Source organism: Pteropus medius, unplaced genomic scaffold (genome assembly GCF_902729225.1).
Source record: "Pteropus medius unplaced genomic scaffold, Ma_sr-lr_union100, whole genome shotgun sequence".
Taxonomy (NCBI): domain Eukaryota; kingdom Metazoa; phylum Chordata; class Mammalia; order Chiroptera; family Pteropodidae; genus Pteropus; species Pteropus medius.
The window spans coordinates 39207290-39219319 of NW_024344378.1; positions in this window are offsets into that span (position 1 = coordinate 39207290).

Consider the following 12030-nt stretch of genomic DNA (forward strand, 5'->3'; position numbering starts at 1 on the left):
GAATAATAATGCCGAAGAGAAGGGCTAATTTTAGGAGCCAAGTGCCTGAGGTGGGAGGGAAGCCAAGGAGATATCTGGAGGAGAAGCTGGTGTTAATAAGATAAATTTATTCTCACCTTGATAAGGGAAGTACCACCTTTATTTACAGTCTAAGTGTCTCAGAGTGAGGAGGCAAAGTCAGAACATTCAGGAGTTTTTGGAGTCTGGTTTAAGATAGGTCTTTCAATAAAGGGATGAGGTGGGAACTTGATTAGGATTAGGTAAGGGTTATGATATGATAGTTTAGAATCTATGGACAGAGAAGGAAGATGGAGAAGATACAGCTGCAGGTAAGTTGGCAGATTTGATTAAAGGAGATTTAAAGAAATCATTCCCAAGAGATTAACTTTATTTTATTTTATTTTCCTGGTAAAGTTTGAAGCAAGGTCAATAATTAAAAGTGAGGGGCTAGTATGGTGTGCAGGAGGTCTGAAGGGGGGAAAAGAGGAAAACTATCATATCGAAAGTAACAAAGCAAAGGTACTAAGGAAGGATAGTAGGAATACAGGTGGCTGACTGGTGTACTCCCAGTCTCTCTGCTAAAAGGTAGTCCTCTCAAAGGTAACTAATCTCCCAGATGCAACTCACCCTTCCCCACAGAAAACATTTTAAACTCATTGTCACTCCCAAAGCAATTTTGCAGCCACCAAAAGTGGAGTTCTTCAAAATGTCTTGCTGTCAACAAAGGTTCTTTACTTCTCATTTTAAGATTAACAAGCCCTTGGAAGGGTTGTTCCAGATCAGGAGGTGGTTGGCCACAAAAGTTAATTTAGATTTCTAAACTTCCAACCTGGAGAATTGGAGAATCACTCAAACCTTTGAAATTAGTATCTTCTGGGTTTTTCTCAAGGTTTTGAAGATCTTAAGGCCGAGTTTTAACCAGAGATCAATGCATGATAAGTTTTCCTCCCCCAGAGTGTCCACAAGGACAGGAAAATGTCTAAACTGTCATTGTCCAGGCCTCCCTTTTCCTTGTGACTTGTATGTAGCCTTGACACATGGTAAGCACCCAATATATAATAGCTGCCATAAAATCTATGTCTATGTAAGAATATCCAACCTTATAAAGAATTTTAATTAAAATTTGACTCAAACAGAATATGCCTGAAAGCAAGATCTCAGCAGACTGAGAAAAATACTTCTGAGAATAATAGTCTATATTTTCAAATACTTTTTATGTATTTGAAATAAAGGAGGGGATGTAAGGAAATTTACACAAGTTGGGTGAAAGCTAGGAGGGGATCGGATTACGGGATAGTTAAGATTAAGTGTTATCTGGAGGGTGGTCATGCTTTAGAAGGAAGGGTCTGGAAAGAGGCCTTTCAAAGGTGTATTAACCTAGATGCACAGAAACAGCAAACAGGGCTTGCTGAAGGCAAAGATAAATCTTTTACTAAAGAAGTTATAAGCCTGGGCATGACTACCTACCATGCATGACCTGCCCCGTTAGTTATTTATGATCAGATCACCCTGTGAGGTTACTTTCCATAGAACCCTTTTTTATCTACATCTACATAATCCCTTATTCATTTGGAAATATTATTTTTTTATAAAGTGCTTACTATGTCATGTTTATTCCACAAAATGAGACAATCAGTAGTTCTAAAGGGCTCCTTAAGGATGAGAGAGACAGGTCCAAGCCTCATCATATTAAATGATGAAGATGTGCTAAAAACATGCTTAAGACTGGCCTAATATTGGTCCTTAGTTTAAATATTCACATTTAACAAATTGACTCATGCTATTCAAAAGATAGTTGGAAAATTTATAAAACGAATGAATTCATAGCATGGCATCCAGGAAGGAGATACACATTTCAAGTTGTGTGATAAATGCCTTCTGTTCTCAGTCATGTCTGTATCTCTGGGGGTGTATGAGTAATTGCATTTGGAGATAAGTAGAGAAGTCTACATTCCAAGCCCTGAATGCTGTGGCCTATCTAGCCTTGTTCTAGAAATTCTTTGATTATTGCTTGTTGCTAGGAATCCCCTTTAACTACTACTAAATGGAAAATAACTAAACAAAATAGCACGAAACAAAACCCAAGTTACCAGTTCTGCTAGAGTTACAAAATTGAATCCATTCAATTGTTTTTGAGTATTTAGAGAACATTTTTGAGTGCAAGATTGATTATTAATTTTATTGAGGTTTGTATATAAGAGATTAGAGAAAATATTTAAGTCTGAAGTCCAAAAAAATAATGTTTTCAATGATTTATTCACAGTGATATTGACAGTGCAGGACTATGAATGAATGATGCAGTCACCCCCTGTTCTAGGAATCTTTGGCAAACCATAAGGCACCTCTGGGAGTGGATACATTCTAGTTTGAGATGTTTTAACATAAAAGTACAGGTATAGACTATTAAACGTACGTCTTAACTTTCACTTAACTGTTTAGCCATTAACTGTTTAGTCATTCGGTTATATTAAAATTTATTCATTTGTTTAAGAATTTATGATACTCTACTGCACAAAGTATCAAGTGGCCACTATGGAAGTAATAGAGGTGATTAAGACTGCATTTAGGGTCAAGGATTTTGCACTTGAATCAAGATGATGCTTATCATCTACTCAATACTATGTTCAGTCTTAAAACAAACAACTAAATCTATAGTTAGTTTCTGTTTAAAGTTAAAGGCCATTTTACATGCATTCATTACAAAGTTGAAAATGGGGAAATATTTGCACTCCCCCTTAGGAGAAGAAATGATCCAGCAGGAAGATGAGTCCTCATACCCATTGAAGTATTTCTAAAGCAATACAACTCTATCACAATTGCCTTCTGCCTGACAGTAGTGGTAAGATCACTTGAGTTAAGAGATGGTAAAATGGGAAAAGTTACAACAGTAGACACCCACATACACACCACCCTGCTTAGATACAGAACAACTTCCCACACTGTCCTGACCGCTTGTGCATACCTACCTACCTGTCACATGTCCCTCCTTCCACCATCCTACAAACAGCCCTTATCTTAAACTTTGAGTTTATCATTCCTTATTTCTTCTCTAGTTTTACTAAATATGTACCCTCAACAACACATGGTTTGTTCTTATGAGTTAGTCAATAAACAGAACTGTATCACACGTATTGTTTTGTGACTTGCTTTTTTACTCAACCTTAGTTGGAATTCATTCATGGTAATGTGTATGGCTGCTGCTCCTTTTTGTTACTGCACTACATAATGTCCTACTGCCTGCCTATTCCAATATTTATCAATTTTTATCAGGTCCTGCTGAAATTGCAGCATTGACTAAAGCTAAGTTTATCGAAGCTGAGATGAGTAGGGTTAATTGCAGCCAAAGCCAAATTATGATCATCATTATCTATATCACAATTATTATCAGTTAAAAACAAAAAAAAAATATGAGAGAGATGTTAAAATGTCAAGAAAAGTTTGGAAGCTATTTAAAAGGACCAGTGAGGAATCACAAATAAAAGAAAGCATCGTTGAGAAAAATTATAGAGGTAGAATTTTTACAACTGGTAATTTTTGGATTTTGGAAGTAAGGAAAATGATAGGTCAAAGATGAAAGAATGGTGGAGTCATGAACTAAAATAGGAAAACCAGAAGCTAGAACTGATCAACTATGTTTCATCAGAAATGCAGGTGACATATCCAGAGGGAAGTGTAGGTCAGGAAATAGATTGAAGATAGTTTCTATCTGTCATTTTACAGTTATTTAGTATAAATGTCTATTGAGGACCATGCAAGAACTTACATATGTTATTTCATTGACTTATTCATTCAAAAACATTTATTAAGTGTCTATAATGTTTTGGCTACTATGTGAGGAGCTAGGGCTACCATGGGGAGCAAGACAAATCCCTGCTCTTGGATAGCTTCCAGTCAAAAAAAGGAAACAGATAATGGAATATTACTCTACCATAAGAAGAGTTGAAATAATGCCATTTGCAACGACATGAATAGACCTTGAAATAATCATACTAAGTGAAATAAAACAGACAGAAAAGGTTGAAAACCACATGATATCACTTATATGTGAGATGTAAACTTAAAAGCAACAAATGAACAGGACAAACAAACAGAGACTCATGGACACGGACAATGGACTAGTGGTTACCATAGGGGAGGAGAGAAGGGAAAAAAATAAAATGTTAAATAAACAAACAAACAAAAAAGAAAACAGAGAACAAAAGATAATTACATCATATTAAGACTATTAAATTCAACTGAGTAAATTTGAAAATTTGATAGGCTTTATTAAACAACACCCCATTTAGTAACTAGAAGAGAGCTCCAGGGTTGTACAAAATAGAAGGCTTCTTTTTTTTTTAAATAGGAAGAAGGGTGGGGCAAGGGTACTATAACAAAAGAAAAGAAAAGAAAAGATTATTTTGGGGCTGGACAGCTTTGAGGCGAGAGAAAGGGAGGGCATGTATCTTGCAAATTGCCTCTTCCCTCTATTGGGGAAATGAGGAGGATTCATGTGACGGATTACCCTACTGGTGCTTGACCAGAGAATTTCAGGCCGGTTGATTAAGATTACTTTTCTGAGAGGCTGAAATTGCAATTAGATCAGGTATTAAATCTAGGCTAGTATCATGGGCTAAAAGCATGAGTGACTATTTTGCTCCTGTGGTTTTCTTTTTAACAAGACTTTAGTGAAAGAATTATAGCACACTGAGAAGACAGAGAAAGGATTATGTAGTCCACTAGTGTTGCCATAACAAAATACCACAAACTAGGTGGCTTAAACAACAGAAATTTATTTTCTTACAGCCTGGAGGCTGAAAGTCCAAGATCAAGGAGTTGATGGGGGTAGTTTCTCCTGAGGTCTCTCCCCTTGATTTGCAGATGGCTATCTTGTCTTCTTGCTATGTCCTCACATGGCCTTTTCTCTGAATGTGCACACTGGTGTCCCTTCCTCTTATAAGGACACCAGTCCTATTGGAATAGGGCCCTGCCCTTATGACCTCATTTAACCTTAAGTACCTCTTTAAAGATCCTATCTCCAAATATAGTCATGTTGATGGTTAGGGCTCCAACATATAAATTTTGAAAGAACACAATTCAGTCCAAAACAGATTAGCTTTTCAGAAAGTAGCCCCATCCAAAGTAAGATCTGAAGTTCGCATGGAATTAGCCAGGTAAAGAGTGAGGAGATGTATACTTCAGACTGCAAGTAAAGCATGGTCAAAGGCCAGGAACAATAGAGAATATGGCACATTAGGAAACTAAAGGTCATTTCCAGATGAGTCTAGAGAGGTAAGCAAACAACCTTGGAAGGCCTCGGAAGTCATGACAAAATTGCAACTTTATTTCAGGGCAATAGGAAGTCCGTGGAATGCTGTAAGCAGGAGAATGACAAAACCAAATTTGCACTAATTACTTTGGCTGTAGTGTAAAGAGTTAACTGGAAAATGATAACACTGGAAGTAGGAAGACAAATTAGGACGCTGCTACAATAATATAGGCAAGATGGCAGTGGGAATGGAGAGAAGTATGCAGAACCAAGAAATCCTCAGGACATAGAATTGGCAGGACTTGCTAATGGACTGGGGAATGAGGAATAAACTTAGAATGATGCTTAGGTTTCTGAGTCGAGCAAATAGGTGGGAAGTTGGTTTGTTGCCCTAAGACAGGGGACAAAGAAGCAGATGGTCAGGGAGAGGGGAGGATCATGAGCTCAGTTTTTAATATATTGAGTTTTAGATTTGTGAGTCATATAAGTGAAGATGTTGATAGCCTTATCAGCTAGCTATTTCAATGTTTCAGAAATGAGATGTTTTTTTTTAAATGAAGTTTCAAGAGGTTGATTACAGTGGGATGCATACCCATGTTTATCTGACTCCAAGGGCTATGCTTCTTCTACTGTAGTCTACAAAATTTTCCTCAAAGCTCTGAGTCAGAAATATTTTGGACTTCGGAATTTTCTGGATTTTAGAAAGCTAATATTGTTCTTATACTCTATATTATAGAGCAGATACTGGGGCAATCTCTCATAAAAATATACACATTAGTAAATCTTCAATGAATCGTGAATAACTATGAATAGTCTCATGACAGGATAGGTTTTGTCATCAAATGAATAATATAAAAGCTTTTATTTTTCAGGGTGTACTGGATTTTGGAACTGTAGATAAAGTTGTACCTTCTGGAATAATGTGATGCCATAGAAGTCAAAGGAATAGAGTTTCAAGAATAAAGTAATGGTCAGGAGTGTCAAATGTTATTGAGGGAAGAATTGAAGAAAAATTATTAGACTGGGCACCAAGAAGTTAATTATATCTTCGGGAACATATCTTTTACTAGTATAAGGTAATAGGAGTACAAGTCAACTTTTGAGGATTTAAAGAGTAAGACAAACTACATAACAACAAAATGATTAAAATGAAATGACAAAAAATACAAAGTATCACCACCAACAATTTAGAGCAAGTGGAATTTTCTTTCACTGCCGGTGGTAGTGTAAATTGGCATAAGCATTTTGGAAAACTGGCAGTATCTACCGACTAAAGCTGAACATATGCATAACACATGACCCAGTAATTCTAATCCTAGATATATGTTCAGCAAAAATGTATGCATATGCACTCCAAAAAACACATACAAGATTGTTCTTATCAGCTTTGTTTGGGAGTAGCTGTGGGTTCATGGCTGTTCATTATGTTGTAAATAAATTAGTTACAAATAAATAAAGTGTCATGAGTAGACCACTGAGAACTGTTGATCATGAGCCAAGAATTATAATTAATTCAAATCTGTGCACTGAGGTCCATATGAAAAGGGAAGAGGTATAAGTTGTTAATGAGAATGGTGCCTGAGGATGTACACTTCCTTCCAAGCACACTAATGATAAAAGCAATAGATGGGTAACTCAAGGGGTGACCAGTAGATGGAAACCATGTGAACACATGTGCAGGAGAGAGCAAGCTTGGGCCACTACCATGAATCTGTCGTGCTAGGCCTGGATTGCCCTCCTATAGGCTTTTTTTTTTTTTTTTTTTAACAGACTTCTGTCTTGCTTAAGTCATTTTTATTTTGTATTTTCTATTATATATAGGAAAATGCAACCTATAACTAATAGATTTCTATTAACTTCCTCATTTGACTTAATCTAGTCAAAGTTGATTTTTGCTATTTGCAACTAAAAAGTACCAACTAAAATATATGGCACAGGATTTGTGGTTATAAAGTCAAAATTTGCTCTTCTGTATATTTTATTTTAGAGCTTATTAAAAGTGAATATGTGAAGAAGTATACTTAATATTTTATATATATCCAATGATTTTAAAAGACAGTATAATCAATGGTTAAAAATATAGTGAAAGAGTAGACAACCAGTCAAGTCTTTTTCACAAGTTAGTGTCGTGAAAAAAAAGATGAAGTCAGAATTTATCTCGATTAAAAGCAAATTAAGAAAACAAAGAGACATAGCAATCACATGCAAGGTATGGACTTTAGTTAGATTTTGATCTGCTCCAATTTTGGCAATTTGGGGAAATTGGACTGTGGTACAGGATGATGTTAAAGAATTAGGGTTAATTTTGTTATGTATGAGTAAGGTATTATAGTAAAGTGGGGGAAATGTTCTTATTTTTAGAGATGAGTACTAAAGTAATTAGAGAGAAGTAAAATATTCATGATTTACTTAAAAATTTTTAGCGAACAAATAGATGGAAAAATATGGTAAAATGTTAGCTATCTGGCTGTTCATTATACTGTTATACTTTTGATACACTTGAAATTTTTCATAAAAAGAATAAAAATGCATCTGTGCAAAGAAGCTTTGTTTTTACAATTACAGAATAAACGTCCTATAAAATGCAGCCGATAATTATAATTTAACCAAATAGGATATTTACTCTGTGACAGCAAAGAATTCAAGAGAGTTTTGTAAATTATTTCAATTTTGTGATAAAAAATTCTCCAATTGGTCTTTGCCCAATTACTTTGCTCCCTTCCCCTAAAACTGAATTGGAAGACTATGGCGAACATGGCAGTCGCTCAGAGTCCTGAGGACTTCAAAACTGGTGATGGACAATTCAGTGTGGAATAAGCTAAATGTCTGGCCAAAGCTGAAGTCTGGCCAGCCTCCATGTATGCTGCGAAAATTCTTTGGCTGCAGCCCTGATGTTGTAATATCTGAGGTTGCATCATTCTTCTCACAGTTGCTTCTGGACCAAATAAATGTCAACAGCATATGATGTAAACATGTCAGGGTAGAGAGTATAGGTGTCTGTCATGTTCTTTCTTCCTTTCTCTTTCTCTATATCTCCCTCTCTTACCCCCTCCCTTTCTTTTTTCCTTCAATTAGTGGTAAAATTCTTATTTCTTCTGTGTTGCTTTGCTACTCTTCCCTTTCTTCAAGCTGTCACATGGCTTCACAGGACTGTCATTCAGAGGTTTCCTGTGCTGGTGTTGCTAGGTGGAACGGCTGCAGGGAGCATAGAACACATAGGGACTGACTAGATTAGCAACAGATTTAAGAATCTTGGCAACTTTTTAAAAGGAGGCTGGAGGCAAATCTCTTCTAGAAAATTTAGGGAAAAACAGTGTCTGTATTTCTGTCTTATGACTTCAATCATTTCTTCCCTATCATTCAGTTTCTACGTAGAATCTACGAATTTATTTAAGGGTAATTAAACACTATCGTCTTCCAATAACTCACGATTCTCTTGATTCCTTCCCAATATGTGACTGCTCTGTTTGAAATAAAATCTAGATGAACTAGCATTTTGCATTAAAGGGTCAGAACAATTGGCAGAGCTGCAAGTTTGGCGACTTTGTAATTGGGAATGGTGAATATAATGGTTGAAGAGGTTTTGATTAGGCATGTCTTAGTATTCTGAAATGCGGAAAGAAAATATAGGTGAAAAGTGTTGCCCTCATGCCTGACTCAGTGCAAATCAACAGGTAAGTTATTTTTTATAGTTGGAAACAGACAGCCCTGCTGATGCACCAATAGATACATGGTTCAAGGACATTTGGGATTTTGGAGAGCTCTCTTCAGCTCCCTTGTTTGCAAAACACTAACCTTGGTTGAATCATTGCCTTTCTGCCTTTATTTGTCTCTTCCCAGGTGTCAGCTTACTGGATAAGAAACCTGCCCTGAAATTCTACTTTCCTTGGCTTCTCTTCTGTTGAGCTTTATTGAATAGAACGCCTAACTCCTGCCTAACTTGGCTCTCTTCATCCTGGCTCATGCTGAAGCAACTGGACAGCTTGGCTCAGAGTCCAAGAAGTTAGAGCCTATGACCTCATGCCAACCACCCCCCGCCCCCCAATTCTGTTCCTGCCCAGTCTGGTTTGTGAATAGTTCTTGGCAAATCCCCCAGAGGAGAACAGAGCCACTAACAATAGCAACTCTCTTTTTAACTTGAATCTCTTGGTACTCAGGACTATAAACTTAGGAAAACCCAAAATAACCTATGTAATTACAGTGGGTTACTCTAACAGTCTATTTCTCCTATTACCAACATTAGAGTCACTCCAGTAGATATTTAGCTGCTTGTAGTGGAAAGAGTACTGGGCTTATAGCCAGGCAGACCTAGATTCTTAACTTAACTATTTACTAGTTAAGTTAACTTAGCTATTTACTAGTTTTATGACTTTGGACAAGTTGCTAATTTGAGCATGTTGGAATTGAACGAGCAAATGTACATGTAAGTGCTGGGAGAATTACAAAATGTTACGCAAAGTTAAAATGTTGCTATTGAGAAATGAGGATAATTTAAAAGTTTCAGAAAAAGGAGAAACTAAATCTTCAAGAAGCACTTGAATCAACCTGAAGCAAGACAATGCTTAATCTCTTTTCAACACCCTGCTCCTTCTTAAAAACAAACAACCAGAACTAGTTTCCTTTTAAAGTTAAAGTCAGTCTTCCCTTTTGTTCATGATGAAGTTGGAAATGGGGAAGGGTTTGGTAGTTTCTCTTATGATGTTAAAAGGAAAAACCGCAAGCCCCAAATGGAGTTACTTGTGTCAAAAGCCCATGATATCAAACCTAGATTTAATACTTAACCTAATTGGAGATACAGCCTTTCCCAGGAGTGAATTTCAAACCAGTCAGTCTGGAATTTCCTGATTCACACTAGTTTGGTAATCATTATAAGACCCCCGGCCCTCCCCGAAGGGAAGGTGTCCTTGCCTGAAATAATCTACTTCTAATTTCTTAGTACCACCTTCTTTCTGCCTATAAAAATATTCCATTTTGTACAACCTCTCAAAATGCGCTTCTAGTTGCTAAATGGGATGTTGACTAATTTATGAATTGCTTGATAAAGCCAGTTAGATCTTCAAATTTGGTTGAATTTTGTTTTTTAACAATATCAAGGAACGATACAACAGGAAGATAAGTCCTCATACTAGTAAGTGCAGGAAAGAGGGTCATCTGCTTACATGCTAACTGTGCTGGTTTTCTCTGCAGTTAAGCTATTTTGTCCCTTAAATTTTTATTTTATATATAGTGAAAGGGGTTGACTCTTCAGATTTAGACATATTTTTGTCCATAACACTCTTGTGCATGCACAAAAAGAGAAATTTTCTATTGCAATCAAGGCAGAGTGATCTGTTGTGATCTTTTTTTAAAAAGTTCTTCTTTTATTTGAATTGTAATGTGTCAATAATAGGTCCACTGTTTCCCCAGCTAGGATGGCCTGGAGACTTCTATAACCCTCCACTGATGGTCTTAGGAGATAAATGGGTCCTTCCTGGTAAGCAAAGAAGTCTTCCATGTGTCTAAAGGTATACAAACCTGCAAGTGGAAAAACAGCCAGTGGCAAGCTTCAGTTATAGCTTGGAAGCCTGGATAGCCCTAAAGTCTTTGTATGCTTGCAAACTCTTCCTTTGATGACTCAGCCATCTAGCATGCAGGCTCTTCATAGCCTGTAGCTGATCAAGCCAATAGCATGACAGCAAGTGGCAGAGAATAGGGCTGACAGATGCAATGTCTGTGTCACTGTTTGGACATGGTATGTACATGTCAATTTTCCTCTTTTGCTGATCTGGATGAAATCACTCTTAAATATTGGTGTGTGCTTGAACATATTATACTCTCCTTCTTTGTCCAGCTGTTAACTTAAGTTCCCCTTAGAGGTATTAAGGGTAACTTAACAGCTGGACAAAGTAGCTGCACAGTAGCTGCACAGCCAGCTACTGTGGACTGAGTAATGTGGTGACATAAATTCACTACTCACGGTTATAGTTTATCAAGGAATTTCTGCCTCTCGATTTTACCTCCTTGAAGGTGTCTGTAATAGTTTTCTATTACCACAAATGTAGTAGCTTAAAACAACACACATTTATTATCTCACAATTTCCATGGGTCAAGAGTCTGGGCATGATTTTGATGGGTCCTCTGCTGAGACTCTCACAAGGTTGCAATCAAGGCATAGACCAGGACTGGGGTCCACTTAAAGCTTGAGGTCCTCTTCCAAGCTCACACAGCTTTCGAATTAATTTCCTTGAGGCTGTATAGCTATGGTGCCTCTATCGCATCTTCCTGTTCCCTTCACAGCATAAATCACAATTATTTTTTATTGCCAATGAATTCCTTGACAGAAAGAACCCAGCATAGTGTTTTGGCACATACTTGTTATATGAATCAAGTCTCAAATTAGGCTATTTGTGACCCACATTATTTTACTAATTTGTCAGCAACTTGAGGGCAGAGCCCTGAATCATTCATGTTTGTCTCCCTCAGGGGGTGGGATTGGGGTCCAGTCCAGGGCATGGTTTAGCATTGCTGAAATCTGATTTAAAAGAAAAATCAGGTGCAAGAATACAGGTGGGAAAGGGAGAACAAGAGAGAATGTAGCAAATTAGAGTGAATTTGGGAAGTCAGGCTGGAAAGAAATGGGAGAAGCCAACAGCAGAAGTCAGCCACTTTTAAGTTCCAACAAGGCTACACCTCCTTACATGACGTCAGAAGAGACTTCAAGAAAATGAAGATAAGCTTCTCGCGAGAAGAAAGATCGACAGCGAGAAAGTGTACGTCAGTCTGTGACCCGCCTTCCCTGAGCT